Source organism: Alnus glutinosa, chromosome 4 (genome assembly GCF_958979055.1).
Source record: "Alnus glutinosa chromosome 4, dhAlnGlut1.1, whole genome shotgun sequence".
NCBI classification, from domain to species: Eukaryota; Viridiplantae; Streptophyta; class Magnoliopsida; order Fagales; family Betulaceae; genus Alnus; species Alnus glutinosa.
In genome coordinates, this window is record NC_084889.1 from 18027971 (window position 1) to 18034837 (window position 6867).

Consider the following 6867-nt stretch of genomic DNA (forward strand, 5'->3'; position numbering starts at 1 on the left):
TGCTTATTGTATCGAACCTGGTTTATCTTGCAATATTGCTTTTGATCCGTTTGCTTTATGGGAAATTGCCTTGTTTATATGCCAAACCTCAGAGCCGTCATATTGAGATTGCCATAGCAATGGCAGATTTTAATTCCGCATCCAAGCGGGTTCTTGGGGTTCAGGCATTGAGGTCTTTCCCAAAAAAAATTGGATTTTATTTTATTTTATTTTTTTAATTTTTATTTTTTATTAAGGGTATTTTTATCATTGAGAGAGACATTGAAAATTTTTGGTAGTTTGAGAGAGATATTAACACAAGCTTTAGTTTGGGAGAACCTTAACAATCGGGTAGTAATTTGATGGGGGTATGTGCACTTTTTCCAATAATTAAAGTTTTACCTCAACACATGTTTATCATTTACTTCTTGATACTATACTTAATCATATTACACTTTGTGTAATGTCCGAGAAAATATTTAATGGATTTATTAGGATAAAATAAAATAAGTCTATTTGGTGTGGTAAAATAAAACAAAATGTTTTGTTTTAATCTTATAAACTTGTAAATAGTAGCCAAGAAAATAAAATTCAACTAAATATTTTAAAGTCTAAAGAAAAGAAAAAGAATTAGAAAATAAAAAGGAATTAGAAATTAGAAAAGAAAAAAAGAATATATATATATAGGGGCCGCACGGCCAATAAAACAAATGGCCGAATGGCCATTTTGGAATGAAGGGCCATTTGGCCCTTCAGTTAAAAAAGGAAAAAAAAGAAAAAAAAGAAAAAAAAAAAGGGAAGTGAGGTGGAGTACGTTTGTGCCCCCGTTCAGATTCAAAAAGAGCAGAGGGAAGAAAAAGAAGAAAAAAGAGAGAGTAAGGGTTCCTCTTAGTTTTCAATTAGAAAAATTGTGATCTACGAAGATCCAACTGTCGGATCTTCAATCTGTCTTTGAAAACGTGATCCTTGTACTCAGATCTATGTTTTTACCGATTGTTTAAGGTAAAACACTAAACTCATGGTTTTGTGATTTTTGGGTAAAATCCTAAATATGAGTTTAATCCTCTATATTCTTTAGGTACTTGGGCTTATTGGAGCTTACTTGAGACTACCCAAACTTTGGGTTGAAGTTTGGTGAATTTGGATAAGCTTTTCCTCGAGCCTTAACTTTTGGGTATTTAATTTTCATGGTATTTATGAGATTAACCCTTAGTAAATGCCATTGGGTTAGTAATATTGTGATTGGGGTTAAGTTTGGGGAAACCCTAATTTGATGGGTTATATTAATTTAGGGTTTTTAAATGTTTAAAACCTAGATTGCTAATTTGTGGGTTAATTGTGGTTTGGGAACAAGGTTGAACTTTAGCACGGCTTACCATCTGCAAACCGACGGCCAATCCTAGAGAACCATTCAAACTTTAGAGAATATGCTTAGGTTGTGCGTGTTGGATTTCAAGGAAAGCTGGATACGTCATTTGCCTTTAGTTGAATTTGCCTATAATAACAGTTTTCATGCAACTATTGGCATGGCACCTTATGAGGCGTTGTATGGGAGCAAATGTCAATCGCCTCTATATTGGGATGATGTAGGTGAGAGACAGTTATTGGGGCCAGAATTAGTTCAGGTGATGAAAGAAAAGATAGCACTGATTTGGAAGCGCATGCTTACCGCGTAAAGTGGACAGAAAAGCTATGCAGATAAGTGATGTTGTGAGTTAAAATTTGTAGTTGGTGACCTTGTGTATCTCAAGGTGTCGCCAATGTGCAATGTGAGTCGTTTTGGCAACAAGGGCAAGCTTAGTCCAAGGTATGTTGGACCATTCAAGGTGTTGAAGCAAATAAGTTCCTTGGCATACAAGATCGAAATGCCTCCTAACTTGGTAGGCGTTCACGATGTTTTTCACGTCTCTCAGCTGCGAAAGTGCATTCATGATCCATTTCAGGTGATAAATCACGAGCCTCTTGATATTCAGCCTAACCTAACATATGAGGAGTTGCCCGTACAAATTTTAGATCGTAAGGAACAACAGTTGAGAACCAAAACAATCCCGCTCGTGAAAGTCTTATGGTGGAATCACGGAGTTGAGGAAGCTTCATGGGAACGTGAACAATAGATGTGGGATAAATATCCCCTATTGTTTGAGTAAACCTAAGTATAATTCTTTGATTCATATTGACTGAGCTTTAAATTCTCTATAGAAGTGCATGTTTGCATGATCGTCTAGCGGTCTAATGTCCAAATTTCGTGGATGAAATTTTTATAAGAAGGGTAGGATGTAATGTCCGAGAAAATATTTAATGGATTTATTAGGATAAAATAAAATAAGTCTATTTGGTGTGGTAAAATAAAACATGTTTTATTTTAATCCTATAGACTTGTAAATAGTAGCCAAAAAAATAAAATGCAATTGAATATTTTAAAGTCTAAAGAAAAGAAAAAGAATTAGAAAAAAAAAAGGAATTAGAAATTAGAAAAGAAAAGATATATATATGTATGTATGTATGTATGTATTTCATTTGAAAGGCCGTACGACCAATAAAACAAATGGCCGAATGGCCATTTCGAAATGAGGGGCCATCTGGCCCTTCAGTTAAAAAAAAGAAGAGAAGTGAGGTGGCACACGTTTGTGTGCCCCTCAGGTGAAATAAAAGAGGCAAAATGCCTCTTTTCAGTCCAGAACCAAAAAGGGCAGAGGGAAGAAAAAGAAAAAAAAAAAAAAAAAAAAAAAGAGAGAGTAAGGGTTCCTCTTAGTTTTCAAGTAGAAAAATTGCGATCTACGAAGATCCAACGGTCGGATCTTCAATCCTTCTTCGAAAACGTGATCCTTGTACTCGAATCTACGTTTTTATCGATTGTTTAAGGTAAAAACACTAAACTCATGATTTTGTGATTTTTGGGTAAAATCCTAAATGTGAGTTTAATCATCTATATTCTTTAGGTACTTGGGCTTATTGGAACTTATTTAAGGCTACCCAAACTTTAGGTTGAAGTTTGGTGAATTTGGGTAAGCTTTTCCTCAAGCTTTACCTTTTGGGTATTTGATTTTCATGGTATTTATGAGATTAACCCTTAGTAAATGCCATTGTGTTAGTAATATTGTCATTGGGGTTTAGTTTAGGGAAATCCTAATTTGATGGGTTATATTAATTTGGGGTTTTTAAATGTTTAAAACCTAGATTGCTAATTTGTGGGTTAATTATGGTTATAGTGATGATTAATTCCAAATTAACCATGGGTTTTGTAAAAATAAATATTTATGGGATTAGGTTTTAATGTTAGTAGTTTGTATAAAATTGGGGTTTTATTTATAAGCATAAGAATATTGTTAAGTATGAGTTTAGGCAATTGATGGGTAAAATAGTCCTTGAGCGATTTAAGTGATAATTAGTGTAATTATTGGATGGAAACTAAATGGATACAATATGTTGTGTTCAACGGCAATTTGTGGATTGAGCCTAGGACTTGTTAGTGTTGGTGTGCAAGCAGTCCAGGTGAGTATTCTACTCACTGAGAAACTATTATTTTTATGTATTATAGAATTGCAAAGTATATATTGTTTTATAAATCCGAACCAACTGTATGTTAAATATATTTGTTTTGCTTGATTTGAGTACTTTAGAATATGTTCAAATATATCAAGGATAGTTTCAGAATTTAGTATTGTGTGTTGCATAATTTGGATGAAGTATTAAATTGTTTAGAAAAATATGATTTAACAACATGATTCAGTAAGGCAATACTTACTAGTCAAGCACCGAGCATAGAGCATATAGCATACATCATGCACTAACCCAGTAAACTAGCAGTAACCCAGCTTAGCAGTTTAACAGTAGCCCAGCAGCATGCATAGCATATATAGAATGATTTATATTGTGTATGGTTTCCATAATTACTATGTGTAGTTTGCTAGACGTATTAGTATGCCTAACAGTTTTAATGACAAAGAGCTTATGTACACTGCTATCGTCTGGTTGCATGATTTAAGAACATTGAGTTTGGAGGTACAAGGGTATTTTCATTGTTTGGGTATGTGTAATACAGTGTCCTGTGAGTAGGTAGATGTATTGTCATTGACATGAAGTTGTAATGCCTTAGGATACGGTGTTACTTGTATTCGGAGAATGATAGTATGCTTGTACTAAAGAGCGAAATGACATGTTTTCAGCTTGGTGTACTTGGATGTGACGCTATTGGTTGGGATACATTGTGTTTTGGGAGTAGGTAAATGGATTGTCGTGGTACATCAGTAAGAAGTGCTTGAATATTAGAGTTTTACTCTAGTAACCGCTTGGACAACTATGTGCCATAGACATGAAGTTGTAATGCCCTAAGGCACAGTGATATCACAGTTAATGACATTAGATCTTTGTGCATTTGAGCTACCAACAGAAAAGTATTATTGTAGATAGGTCGATATGTAAAAGCTTCCAAGGTGGGATGACTGGAACTTCTACATATATTCACAGCTACATAGTATGCTTTAAATATTTTATATTAGTCGGTGTTTTCTATATCAGCTATGGGGGTTTTCAAACAAAACTTTATAGATTGGTGGCTGTTATAGTCTACGCAAGACTAAAATGGAAAAGTTGGTTCATTGCAAAAACTCAGTTAGTTTAATATCACTGAGGTCTCGGTATTATGTACTGAGACAGTGAACTCATCATTTAACCTATACAGATGATGTTAATGTGACTACAGGTACACCTGACTTAGAGGAGGACCCTGTAGCTGCGTATTTGGGATACTACGATTGAAGTACTCTGTGACAGTCGCATTGAGTTGGACTATGGAGTTCACTCTTTTGGGGTATTTTGTATATGGCTAGTGATGTAGGTGTCACATATTCTTTTGTGTAGCCATTCTTTTGTATTAATGGGTAATTGTAAGGCTTAAACAATTAGACAGATAAATAGCTCTTTTGTATGCACCACTTGTTATTTTTAGATGTGCTTTCCGTTATGATTTTTAGTATTATAATTATTCCGCTGCTAGATATTACTCTGAATATCAGGTACATGATATGGAGAATGTACGTATGTTGGTTGAGCGACACATAGTTGTGCCACTGTGATGACTTGTTTTATGTTTTATAAATGTTTTGTACAAAAAAAAAAAAAAGGGTCGTCACACTTTGCATGTATAGAGGATATAAATTTCTCGGTTTAGAAAGTTTCTTAAAATATAAACTTTCCTAATTTGGAAACTCTCTTTCATAAACATTTAAAAAGAAACCCAATGAATCCTTAAAAACAATTTCTTCTTCCATAAACCAATATAATTGTCACTTTCATGCCCTAACCGAATGTTCAATGATTACTGTAGTCAGACGTTTGATATCCCACTAGAACGATTGAGTTGTCCTTTTTCACGAACGTTCAACCTCGCCGTGGAATGTTCAAGTTGTCATTTCCCCGAATGTTAGAAGTATATCCCGAACATTCGATCACTCCTAAAAAGAACTTTAAATTTTCAATCATCTCAGACAACCTTATCCCTTCCCCACGCCTATAAATAGTGAACCACAATCCTCAACCTTTATCTTTCATTCTTGCACTTCAGCAAACCCTAGACCTTGTGAGAGAGAGGTTCTTGAGAGAGAAAAGTGAATGGCTGGGATGAAGATGCCAAGTGAATGGTTCGCATTTTCAGGTGGGATTAGTTAGTAGTTATCTGTTACTGCAATAGAAATGTCTATTTGGAGGCATTTTCTGTTTATAATTGATGATACATATTCTGTTTAAAGATTTATTCTTAGAAATATTAGATTATTTAATTCCGCTTTCCGCTATAGTATACTCTGATAATTAGTCTAGCATGGTGAATTCAACCAATTACTAGTTAATTGGTTTGATGACATTATGAGCAATACTCCAAGTTAAGTAAATATAATTATTTAATTTTGGGGCTGTTACAATATGGTATTAGAGCATTCGACTTTGTCAACCACAGAAGATGATCTGAGAATAGTTTATTATGCAAGTAGGTTTTAGTTCTGAAACACTAGAGCATAGAATAGATTTAAGACTTTTGGGTGTTATGAATTGAACGACAAGGTGCGGGCTAAGTAACAACCTATGTTAATTGTGGTAGAAATAGGTTTGTTAGTATGTGGGTACAAGCTTACTAGTCACCGTATTGCAACTACTTGATTTTTTTGCACAAGGAGATGCATGACCGGCGCAGGCACAAGGTAATTTTACGAGATTAGTTGCCGAAGTACGGACCATATGCACAGGCTATAAGTCCCTTTCTGCGACGCGAAGGCTTGAGCTCATGAAGAATGATCATAACGTGCAAGCTAAGAATGAATCATCTGGAGAAGAGAGTTCAAATGGCGAGTTAAGCACGAAAATGGACCTCGGCAGTGTCTTTACCCCAGTAAAGTGGAAATGTCGCAATGTATTTGTAGTGAGGGATTTTTTGCCAATTCTTGGAGCACACAACCCCTGCCTTGGCATGGAAAGGAGGTGCGAGATAACAGCTCACATGTCCTGTGTGGCTAATGAGTATGCAGAGATGGGATGCAACGAGATATAAATGCTGAAGGTCAGAGTACTTCGAAAGGAGACACATCGCCAGAGGACAGCTTTTCTCCTTAGTATCGAGAAGGATTATGCAACAATGATCAAAGAAGAAGAAGATCCATCCGAGGACTTTGCTGAGGACAATGCCAGTAGTAACAAGTAATTTTAGGAATCCGAAGTTTATAGTTAGAACAATTAGGTCACACGTGCACCAAATAGATAGATTTGGGTTGCCTTTTTGGGGTAGTGAACTCTCTTTTGTTTTGAAAGGATTTCCAAAAAGAGAAAAAGGAATTTAATAGCTTTTGGTTATGAAGTCGCGATTTAAAGAACTATTTTCTTTCCAAGGGATTTTGAATG

General features: G+C 35.2%; 1 long non-coding RNA gene across 1 annotated transcript; it reads left to right on the top strand.

The window, feature by feature from the left end:
- Positions 1-2677: 2677 nt before the first annotated feature.
- Positions 2678-4990, top strand: LOC133865443 (uncharacterized). Its single transcript, XR_009899733.1, has 3 exons — positions 2678-2841; positions 2919-2984; positions 4682-4990. It is a non-coding gene; the product is annotated as an uncharacterized LOC133865443 (long non-coding RNA).
- Positions 4991-6867: the final 1877 nt, after the last annotated feature.